This window comes from Lissotriton vulgaris, chromosome 2_1 (genome assembly GCF_964263255.1).
Source record: "Lissotriton vulgaris chromosome 2_1, aLisVul1.2, whole genome shotgun sequence".
NCBI classification, from domain to species: domain Eukaryota; kingdom Metazoa; phylum Chordata; class Amphibia; order Caudata; family Salamandridae; genus Lissotriton; species Lissotriton vulgaris.
In genome coordinates this window covers 1,095,147,861-1,095,160,372 of record NC_141687.1, presented here as the reverse complement: position 1 = coordinate 1,095,160,372, position 12,512 = coordinate 1,095,147,861, and positions in this window count along the sequence as shown.

Here is a 12,512-nt window from a genome sequence, read left to right as displayed (position 1 = left end):
CCACCCACATTACCCTCCTAACCATGGAAATGTCACTAGTTATTCCTCTTGGAAGTGGTCTATTTACCGAGAGCCAGTTTATGACTTTATTCTTCAGTGAAGTAGTGGATTCGAATGTGAGATGGTTTAGTTCCGGAACCCCCGCCAAAACTAGAGTATAAGGTGCTACCTCGGGAGGGAGGTTTATAGGCTTTATTCTTCGATTGGTGTTTGATTTCTCTCTAGTCAGTAGTGGATCTCCCTTAGTGTTGGTCGAGGGCAAAGCCTTCACTTTTGATGGCGGAATTGTTTTTGGAATGGCAGTCACTGTTTGTGGTGTTGGGGTAGAGGCCTTATTGGCCTCTGGTAGTTGCAGAGTATTGTTAGATATAGATTGTGTAGGTTTGGGATTTGTAGATGGGGGCTTATTGTTTGTTAGTGTAGGGGGTCCATTGCCCTTAGTGGGTTTTGATCCCGAACCCTCTTTCACTATTTTTGACCCGTTATTATCACTTTTCCTTGAGTCGGCAAGTTGTACAGTTGCCTTTTCGATATTAACTAGTCTTGCTTCGATTTTGATCAGTCTAGCCTCAAGGGGACTCAACAAGGACCTGAGAAGAGTGCCTATATCCTCCAGTGTAATGTCATCAGAGGTAATATCTAGTTGTGCATTGTTAGTGGGCTGTGGTAATGAGGTTTGGTTTGGCAGTTCTAGGGGGGGTTGGCATTGCCGACCTCTCTGTCATAGAGGCAGAGGTGACCCCCTTCCCCCTTTTACCTCTGGATTGTTTGGGTTTGGGAGATTTAATCTTATCATCATCTTTGTTTTGTGTACCCTGCTTCTTTTTTTGTATGGCCCCTTCTCTGATCCCCCTATTACAATCTTTGCTAGGTTCTATAACGTTAGCTACATCAATGTTCTCTGTTGGGGTCGGTTGGGTGTTTTGGGTATTGGGTAAGGCCATGAGGCTCATATCCTCAAAGTCACTCGGAACCTCGATGGTAAATTCTGGGTTATTGATTGTGGGACCTGGTAGTGAACAGGTAACCTGGTCAATGCTATAACTAGTTGGTAGACCAGATCTATCTTCTGGGGTTCTAGCTTGGGCCATCGGGCCCATTGAAGATCTCCTTACCCAGTCTATTTCTTGGGATATTCTTCGCTCAAGGACCTCGATTTCTTCAATCAGGAGAGAACCCGCTTTAGCAAAGTAGGTGTCGATAGGGCCTTTGACAGCTCCGGCCGCGGCTAGGGAAGATGTTTTACTCCTGGTTTCCCTTGTACTCATTTTGATGATGTTTCAATGACCTCGGCGTGGCAGGCAAAGAGACAGGGCCCGGACCGCACTCTTACGTACTCGAACGGCCTCAAACGGCCCGCTTTTTGCCCGGTCTTCGCCCCGGCCTGCGTCCCGCGTGCGTCCCGCGATGCGGAAGTGCCCAAGTCAGTAAATACGAGGAGGCTGGGGGCGTGGCCGCCGGGGGAAGAGGCACCAGCTGTATAGAGCTGAGGCTGCTGGTCCTCACAGTCCCCCAGTAGGCTCAACGCGCTGCTGGCACTTACAATCACTCACCCGGCCTGTCCTCTTACTGGGAGCGCGTGTGCTCTCTGCCGACCGCAGAGCCGCTCACACCAGCGAGAAACCGGCCCGGGGAGCAGCTGAGCGGCACCCGCATAGCGGGTGTCCCGAAAGGTGAAGGGCGAGGAAAAAGGCAGTCAGGCTGGGACAGCAGTCTCTGGCAATCCTTGTGGCAAGTCAAATCCGATTAAAAGCACCCACCACAGCCGGTGGTTACAGCGTTTAAATTTGCTGGAGGCTGGGGGCGTGGCCGCCGGGGGAAGAGGCACCAGCTGTGTAGAGCTGAGGCTGCTGGTCCTCGCAGTCCCCCGGTAGGCTCAACGCGCTGCTGGCACTTACAATCACTCACCCGGCCTGTCCTCTTACTGGGAGCGCGTGTGCTCTCTGCCGACCACAGAGCCGCTCACACCAGCGAGAAACCGGCCCGGGGAGCAGCTGAGCGGCACCCGCGCAGCGGGTGTCGCGAAAGGTGAAGGGCGAGGAAAAAGGCAGTCAGGCTGGGACAGCAGTCTCTGGCAATCCTTGTGGCAAGTCAAATCCGATTAAAAGCACCCACCACAGCCGGTGGTTACAGCGTTTAAATTTGCTGGAGGCTGGGGGCGTGGCCGCCGGGGGAAGAGGCACCAGCTGTGTAGAGCTGAGGCTGCTGGTCCTCGCAGTCCCCCGGTAGGCTCAACGCGCTGCTGGCACTTACAATCACTCACCCGGCCTGTCCTCTTACTGGGAGCGCGTGTGCTCTCTGCCGACCGCAGAGCCGCTCACACCAGCGAGAAACCGGCCCGGGGAGCAGCTGAGCGGCACCCGCGCAGCGGGTGTCGCGAAAGGTGAAGGGCGAGGAAAAAGGCAGTCAGGCTGGGACAGCAGTCTCTGGCAATCCTTGTGGCAAGTCAAATCCGATTAAAAGCACCCACCACAGCCGGTGGTTACAGCGTTTAAATTTGCTGGAGGCTGGGGGCGTGGCCGCCGGGGGAAGAGGCACCAGCTGTGTAGAGCTGAGGCTGCTGGTCCTCGCAGTCCCCCGGTAGGCTCAACGCGCTGCTGGCACTTACAATCACTCACCCGGCCTGTCCTCTTACTGGGAGCGCGTGTGCTCTCTGCCGACCGCAGAGCCGCTCACACCAGCGAGAAACCGGCCCGGGGAGCAGCTGAGCGAGGTGAAGGGCGAGGAAAAAGGCAGTCAGGCTGGGGCAGCAGTCTCTGGCAATCCTTGTGGCAAGTCAAATCCGATTAAAAGCACCTATCATTCAACCCTCCTTCATTGACGCTGTGATCCACCACAGCCCCACCCCTCCAGTGTCCTTTCCCGTGTTTCCCACCTTCCAGCTGTCCAGTCCCCCACAGCACTACTTAATGACGGACGCTGTGCAGCCATGCAGAGCGGGCGTGCCACTGGTGCACCAAATGCACGCCAAAGGCAAGCTTGTCTGTGTTGTCTCGGCATGGACCATGCCCAATGCCATGGACCTTGCCTCCCGGACACTTTACTGCTATGATGCCAGCACCATCCTCGCCCTCAACTCTGGATGCCACACTGCCTGCCATCTAGCATCACTGAAGAATATCCTTGCACCCTTTGCTTGCCAAAACTGCAAATGCACCTTCTGCCACATCAACACACTATCACCTTTCGCCCCCCAGCCAACCAACATCGCACCCGACCGGCTCAACTGCACCCTCCTCAACATATGGCCCCTTCACAACTCTTCAGACATCGCCTTCTTCACTGAAACCTGAACCAACCTCTGCCCCGGACAGGACAGTGCCATCGCCATCCCTGACGGCTACAACATCACCCACAAGGACCACCCCAACCACCCTGGAGGAGGCATTGCCATCGTCTACAAAAGCGCAATCCCAATGACCACACACTCTAATGACCCAATGGCGACCATGGAACACCTCCACTTCCAGATCCAGACCAAGCACAACACCACCCTCAGCAGGCCCCCTCGTCTACAGGCCCCCCGCCCCATGACCCCCCATTCACCAATGCCATCGTAGACCTCATCGCACCGCAGGCTCTCTCCATCCACCAACTACATTCTACTCGGAGACCTCAACTTCCACCTGGACAACCCCAATGACCAGAACACCAACACCCTCCTAGAGATCCTTGCTAACATCAGACTCAAGCAGCTATTCACCTCACCGGCCCACATAGCCAGACACACGCTTGACCCCATCTTCTCCGCCAGCAGGAACTTAAACCAAAGCCACACCACCAAACTCTCCTGGACCGATCATCATTGTATACATCACGCCTTCACCACTCCCACTGTACACCACCACCATCATCACCAATCCCCCGCGCATCACTGTGGTGTCAGGAGGATCAAGAGCAGCCAGCCAGCTGTCTGTAATAGCACAAACTGCATGAATTCACCTCGGGTGATGGCATCAGGAAATCCAAAGGAGCTGCCACATATGTAGCGGGAAAGGGATACTCACGAGTGATGCACAGGGGATTTCTGTGGTCGTCCTGGCCCCGGAGAGTGCAATGGATGGACACGGCCTCGGCCAATCCCGTTGTAATCGTTCTGGGTACTGGGCGTCACCGCACGCTCTCTTGCACCATACCGATTTGCACGAGCCATCTCAAACATCCTTCCTCTGTACCCCAAGTCATGGGACACATAACCAGACTTCTTTTGACACATTGATCTGAGGGTGTCGGGCGAACCCTAGGTCACTGCGACAGGTAGGCCCATCTTTTTAACCAAACCTGCCTTTTTACAATGCTATTGCTATTCCTAATTGAGAGGGCACTAGTTGCTTCAGTGTCCATACCTTCTGGAATACGCTGACACGAACCACTGACCCCAAAGGGGAGAGTTACCACGTAATTGTTGCCACTGATTTGTTTTTAACACCGCCGCCACATGGGTTGCCACAGCACTTCAGCATGTAGCATGACTTTCTCACTGTTTGAGTGCTGCATGGGCATGGTTGTAAACTGTATGAGGAATGCCAAGTTCTCCCTAAATTTGTGCTGTGAATTTCTTGTTTCATTACAGGTTGTCATTCTAGATTGACAGGTACCACATTTAGGGTACTGTGTGTGATCTTTGACTTGCACTACCACTGACCACCTTCAATAGTATAGATAGATCCTACCACTGGTCCTGAAGAATTTCCGTCTACTTGACAAATTGGCATGAAACATGTCGACCTTATAGCACATCACTGCAGGGGTGTGCCACACTAAGGGGTCTATTAGGATGGCGGGTGGACCCCAGTCCGCCCGCCACCCGAGTGGTGCGGCGGTCCTGCACCGCCAATTAGGACATCCCGTATATATTGCATTGTGGCGGGCCGTACTGTAAGCAGCACCCGCCACAATGCAATATATGTATGTTGTGCATTGGCATGCACAACGTGACCGGCACCACACGGTGCCTGCCACCTTGTGCGTACCAATGTTGGGGGGTACCATGGATACCCCCCAAGTGCAGCCCCCCACCCCCTAGGGGTCCACAATGGGCCCCCACAGGAAACCCTGCATGCCTTTCCATGGCGGAGTCTCCGCCATGGAAAGGCATTGAAAATGTCACATCATAATATGGATGGCCATTATGGGCCTTTTCCGCCCAGTAGGCAATTGGGACGATTGCCTACCGGCGGAAAAGTGGTGGACGGTCTCTCCGTCAGCCGCGGTACCCCCACCATGCTAATGTGGTGGGGGTAAAAGGCCATCCAGCGGGGTGTTTTGACGGGTGGATCGCCACAACTGCAGCATTGCGTGACTTTAGTGCTGACAGATACATCAGGATTCCAGCGCTGTACAGTAAATACGGCGCATCCATGGTGTCGCAACAAGGGTGCATTGAAAAGTGTTGCAACACTGTTTTGTCACAGCAATGCAACACTTTTCATGAATGAGGCCCAGGAATGTGCCCTATCTTATTGATAGGGCGCATTCATGACCTTTTGTTGGGGTGCAGGGCACAGCAGCAATATTCCTTGCAGCGCTGTCCTGCAGCCAAACATCCTATATGTGGACCCAAGTGTTTGCAACAAATTTAAGACCAGCTATTTTTTGGTCTTAAAATACTGCCTCTAACTGGACTTAGTAGCAATTTTGGAGGGTTATCAACATATGGGAATTTCAATGTAAATATTGCAAAGTGTGGTTAGCGGCAGTTTTAACACGGTAACGCATTTGCCTTAAATCCAGCCACCAGAAGTGGCAATCTTGAAAATTTACGTTTATGCTTGAAAAGTGCCTCTAACTGCAGTTAGCGGCAACTTGTCAATAAGGCAATAAAAAAAACGCCATGACGTCAAAAAAGTGACGATACGGCAGTGTTAAGTTCTTGTAAATATGCCCCAATTTTTTTTTTTAAATAGCCAATATTCTGAGGACTTTTAAAACAGAGAGGGTGAGAGTGTGTGTGCCTTTTTGTCTGTTTAAAAATCCCTGGTGAAATCTGACTGAAATGACATCCCACAAACCCTACTGAAAGTACCTGTCCTCAACTATTTATATTAGGAGGTGTGACAACCCAAACACCCCCTGAAACTACGCCCTAGCCTAAAACTTCAGATTGCTTTCCACAATCTTCTTTTTGTGATAGAATCTGACACCACCAGGGCCTAGCTGCTTCTGGCAATCCCTGAGGAGTCGCTTCTCCTGCAGGATTGGCAGGCTCCTCTCGCAGAAGGCAGGCTGGCTTCGCAACACTCAGGTCATGGGAACATCATCTTCCAGCACAGCTAGATTGCAGGTGATGTCCCCTCACTTCTGGGAAGCTGGTTGTTCGGCAGACACCAGGTCTTGTTGCAGAGCTGTCCTCTGAGCACTCTGCGGAGCACTTCCTTTTATTGTAAAAAGGGAATTAGGAACAGGAAGAACAAGTGGGTCAGTGGCTCCCTCTGTTTTAAGGTACAAAAAGACAGGAGATGAGGATTATTTCTTGGGACTTTCGCGACTGGGTTGGGGAGTTTTTTTCAAGTGTCGTCCTTTCATAGATACTTTATAGACACAATCTTTGTGCAGGGTGATGCTCCTCACAGCAGGTAAAACTCCAGCCAGAAGCACCCATAACAGAGACACAAAGAAATCTGAGATCTCTGCACTTGGTCTGGGTTAGTGCATAAAAGCGGATCTTTACATGAGTGAGCCAGCAGACCACCACTCCAGTGACACATAAAAAGGTTTGGATACAACTCTGGATTCACAAAACAGGTTACGCTGCCACCATCGCTCTACAAGCTAAACCAACCACACGGACAGTAGTCCACCATCTTTAAATGATGGCACACTTGGTGCACCTTTTCAGGTCACAAGACAGGTCCAGGACCTGTCAAAGGACAGGCCTAGGGCTATGCACACACTAGTTTGAGCCTAAGGATAAACATTAAAAAAACAGGATTCCATCAGGGTCGTAGCTTGGTCAGTGAGCATGGGACGCTGTGAGCTTCAGATTTCCCAACAATCACGCTGGCACATAGTGATAAAATACATGATATGACAAGCAGGGTGCATGAGAGGGGCTTAAGGGGCAGTGGAAAGGGAGAGGAATGCATATTGGTATGAGTTGTAAGTAAGAAAGACACATTATTTTGAGAATAACCAACAATTCTGAGGAGTTTCAAAACAGAGAGTGCATGTGTTATCAGTCTGTGCATGCAAAAATCCCAGGTAGAATCAGAAAGACACCTCACCCTACCCAACTGAAAGCACCTGTGCCCAACTGTTCATCAGAGAATATATTTATTAGGGGGGTGTAACACCCCAAACACCCTCCCTGAAGCTATGTCCCTGGATACCATATACTCACAGTCTTGCACTTGAACTGGCGGGTAGGATGAATGTACTCAATACAGGGGACATTTTCAATGGAAAGTGTGGCTGAATCACAAATACACATTGCCAACCACCACTGTTATGTACAGAATAGAGAGAGAAAGGTATATAGTTACAGATGTGCAAGTGTAATATGGAATTTATTACCATTGTTGAGTGTGGGAAGGGATCATAGCTCACGGGGTGGGGAAGCCTGTGGAGTGAAGCCTCAAGTTGGTCATGATACACCACTCCTACGTCAACAATGAAAATAAACCCCATAATGCCCTCAGAGCATGATGTATGCCATGCAGTTTTTTGATATGAAATAATGTGCCCTCAGATAAAATGAAATTTCTAGGCCTTGTGGGTAATGGCCCAGTGGTTTTCTTTTATAAAGTGGTTTATTATGAAATATTTGAGTCATCAATCAGTGTTTTCTAACTTCAGTGACACTCCATGTCTCTATATATATATAGTTACACAGGAAAATAACTGCTGGGAATTCGATCCTCCACACTAGTAGCACCCACCCCAGGCATCTGATCAAGAGCATCCCCAATGGGGAGTTCCTAAGAATTAAAAGTATCTGCAGCAATGAGAAAGATTTGACGATATGTCTAAATGAGTCTGTACAGAGATTCTTAGTGAGAGGTTACAATATGGCAGATTTGAGAACAGCGTTAGCCAAAATACATGGTTCACCGAATGTACCAACAACTCGTAGTGAGGAAAATATCATTCCTTTAAACGAACGCAGTGAATCTAAAAGTGAGAAACCACCTGTCAGATTAATAACTGTGTATAGTTGTCATCATAAACAGGTCAGACAAATTATTACTAAGAACTGGCCTATCTTGAAATCTGACATCTCTCTATCTTTGGAAATAGAAGATTCACCATCTATTACATTCAGACGGGTACCCTGTATGAGGGATGTCCTGGTAAAATCTAGCCCTGAGGTGCAAGAAAAAAGGAAATTGGTTATCAAATAGGGCAGGATTTTACAAATGCAGCTCCTGCAGGGCATTTAAATTTGGTGTGAACAAAACAGAACTGTTAGATGCTTTTTCTCCAAGTCCATGTAAAATCAAAGGACCGGTCACATGCAAAACTGACTACGCAGTCTATGTTTTAGAGTGTACTTGTCAGTTAAGATATATAGGCAGTACAAAACCTCAAGTGTTCAATCGCATTCTCCAGCACTTACGTGCGATTGTTAACTCTGATTCCAGTTACCCTGTAGCACATCATTTCAAATTAGTACACCAAAACAACTTAAATGATCTTAAATATTTTGTAATTGATGCCGTGCCAAATTCTATTAGAGGTGGCAACAGGGAAAAGAATTTACGACAACTGGAAAGCCAATATATTGTACAATTCGATACAAAAATGCCGAACGGTTTAAACACAGGGAAGTTTTATACAATTTTTTATGAATATTGAACCTCTAGATATGCTGCTATGCTCTTGATTTAACTGTGATGATGATTTTTTATGGATTGTTGTTTTAATTATATATAAATGGTTTTTATGTGGGTTTTAGCTTCATTTTTTACTAGATTTTAACTAGTTTTACTGGCTATCTGGTTTTACTGGTTTTTATCTGGTGTTTGTGAGGTGGGAAGCTCACTGATTGCTGTGTGCACATGATTTTAACTTGAGTCTATAGATTATTATTGTGTACTTTATTGGTTACAATACAACTTTATGAACAAGAGGTCATGAATTCACGCAATAATTGTCGTTATTGTTATGTATTTAAATGCAATAGATAGGTATTGTTCAAACATTACTATGACACTTTAGTCCAAATGCTCTCTGGTTTTGCACTAACTTGCACTTGCACTTTATTGCAATACGTATTGATATTGTAGTCCGATGCAACTTACCTCTTTATTCATTATTATTTTTTAATATGTTTCAAAAATAGCAAGCTAATTATGGAACTAATGATAGAGTTGCATTTCTGTTAAATTTAAATATTGCACTATATACAATTTTTTTAACACAATTAATTGAAATACTGTTATGAACTTTTAACAACTTTTGATACAGCGTACTGAACAATATAAGAAGATATGTACTTGATCTCATTATAGCGGATGCATTATTTGGATATATATTTATGGGGCACTTGCCCAGTATTGCTCATGTGTATATATACATACATTAACCCGCATATATGGATCTTAAAATTAATTGATTTTAGACCTACCTTGATTCAACTCACAATACTTATTGAAAAACGTTTCAAGTAAAGGCATGTTGGTGGTCTGAAAAATTTACAAGCATTTAAAGTCTGTTGTTCACTTCTATGCCTGCTGGGAGGAGCTAGTTTCCAATATGACAGTATTTAACACTTGGGTGGTCAGGGCATGTCATGTGATCAAGACCGGATTCTCCGGTCGAAACGCATCATGTCTGCTGATGTTGGAATAAAACACAAAATTTGAAAAGACTTGCTGTTTGGTAGTCCGTTCCCTGGTCACGCTTCTCTGAGGGAGGAGGAAAGGCACAGTGGTATCGGGATTGCGCCTGTATATATATATATTACCTACTGGCGGTCGGCAGTAGGTAGTTAAAGTTAAGACCAAGTTTCCATAGGAAGAGCATTTTATGTTTCGCTTATACCTTTAGAGTCGTTTGATGAATCTTCATGAAAGTTTCAAAACTAATTCTTTGCTCATATCAGCTCCTATGTTGAAAGTTTGGAGGTGATTGGTCAAGGGGGGCCGAGATAAAAGGGGGTCCCAAAATGTGTTTTGTCCATGTTAATTTCCATAGGAAACTTTAGACAAGGCTACAGGTCAAACGGGTGAACAGAATTACCCCACATTTGGCAGGGAGAAGGGTCTTGGTCTAGAAAGCACGCTTTTGTTTATTTGGTGTAAATTTGTTCAGTAGTTTTGGAGAAATATCGACATTTACAGATATTGATATTTGGGAATTCTGCCATCTGATTGGCTGAGGCGTTACGAGCACAAGCTTGCTGCTGATTGGCTGCGAGCAGTGCGAGCGGTTGCAACTAGGAAGTGTTGGCCGCCAATTTGGGATTCCGTAGAAGTGAGTAAGGGGCAAAAAGGGCAAAAAAGTGGAAAAGAGGAGGGTAGGAGCACTGTAACCTCTGTGTGGTGTTTAGGATGTGCTATAGAGGGGGTGTGAAGCGAAGTATTCACCCCTACCGGGGTGAAAGTGGTGGGCTAAGGAAATTAAGTGAGGTATTGCCTTGAGTCTGATGCTGCTAAGGTGAGCTGGTGCGGGACTCGGGGATTAAAGCGTGAGCCCAAATTGTGTGTCTTATGCTGTGAAGTCATGTGCCGTGGCCGCTGCATTACACCTGTGGAAGTAGTATCAGCATATGTTTATACCTACTAGGACAAACTACTGACCCGTACTGGTCTGAAAGTCCTGGGGTACGGAAAATATGTGAGGTACTGTCTAGAGTCTCATGCTGCTAAGCTGAGCTGCTGCCGGACTCGGGATGAAAGGGTGAGCCCAAACTGTGTGTCATATGCTGTGAAGTCATGTGCTCTGGCCGCTGTGCCACATCTGTCCAAGTAGTGTGAGCATGTAGTTATACCTACTCGGATGAATTTTTGTTTCGAACATTGTAACTTGTGTATGGTGCTTAGGGGGTGTTTTACAGGAAGTGCGAAGGTAAAGTGGCGCATATGAAATCAATTCGGTATTTGTGAAGTGCAAACTACTCACTCCTACGGGTCTGATGATGCTGGGGGTGTAAGCTGAGCTGCTGCCGGAGTCGGGGTAAAGCCGCTGAACTACTGACCCCTACCGGTCTGAAAGTGCTGGGTACGGAAATTTAAGTGAGGTCTAGAGTGTCATGCTGCTAAATTGAGCTGCTGCTGGACTCGGGGATGAAACTGTGAGCCTAAACTGTGTGTGCTATGCTGTGAAGTCATGTGCTCTGGGCTCCGTGCCACACCTGTCCAACTTGTATATGGTGCTTAGGTGGTGTTGTATAGGGAGTGCGAAGGTAAATCAATACGGTATTTGTAAAGCGCAAACTACTCACCCCATGGGTGAGTAGAGCCGGTGATCAAAGCGAGAGCTCTGTGACCTGTTGGTCTTCCCACAAGTGAACCATGCCCAGGGCCTGGCCTATTCATTCATACTCCTACGCTGGAGTGGCGTACGTTGGACCAGCCCACTCTGCTTCCGCTTCCAGGGGGGGCAAGACAGCTACATGACCGAGATCTTCCCCATTGCCTGAGGTAACATGGTTCCGCCCACTGTGCACTACAGTAAAAGTATCAATAGTATATCTCCACATGGAGAGGTTTGTGCTTTGCATGGTGAGGTCTGTGCAGCACACCAGCCTTACACTAGGCATTGTGTGCATTATTATTGATGGATGACTTGCTTCCTTCATACATAGTTGGTTGCCACAACTCCCAACATTTAGCTATTGTGCGGCTGAGGGGCCAATGTGTCGTTGAATATGAAAAAAACTGTTTATATGGAAAATTAAAAAGAAACTAATAGAGAGACGTTTTGAAACGTAAAAGAATCAAGGAAGTATTCTAATTTGTTCTTTACATGTATTTATGTGTGGAGGAACAAAATTATAGAAACAACAGCACCGGGAAGAGGAAGAAGCAGGGAGTAGGGGGACAGGGGGGATGGGCACAATGGCACACATGTGCAATCAAGTACAGCACAAGTATAGACAAACAATGGCCAAAATGAAACACACCCACAAGGAGCGTAAGTCACACAACCCGGCAACATCACACCAATGAACGAGCATAGAAGTGAAAACCACGCTGCGTTCATACAGGATGTGTACAAAGGCCGGTCGTGGGTGTTGTGGGATGTCTGCGACTGTAGTCATCATGGATGAGATGCCCAGCACGTGTTCACTGCGTGTTACGTTGCCAAACAGCTGCTCCTCCCTCCCATGAGCCCCCATACTTTTGTACGGTACACTGTTGTATCCCGTGCACTCGTAAGGCACAGCATTATAATGCCTACTCCGGCATGTCCTGCGGCATTCAAACTACACCATGAGAGTGCCATTTGGTGGTGGTGTATGCCACTTTACAACATCGTCTGCTGCGGCCCTTGTGGCAGGCCACACCAGAACACAGAGACACACTTACCGCACTTCCTGCACACGGACATGTCCGAGACACCCTGTTTCC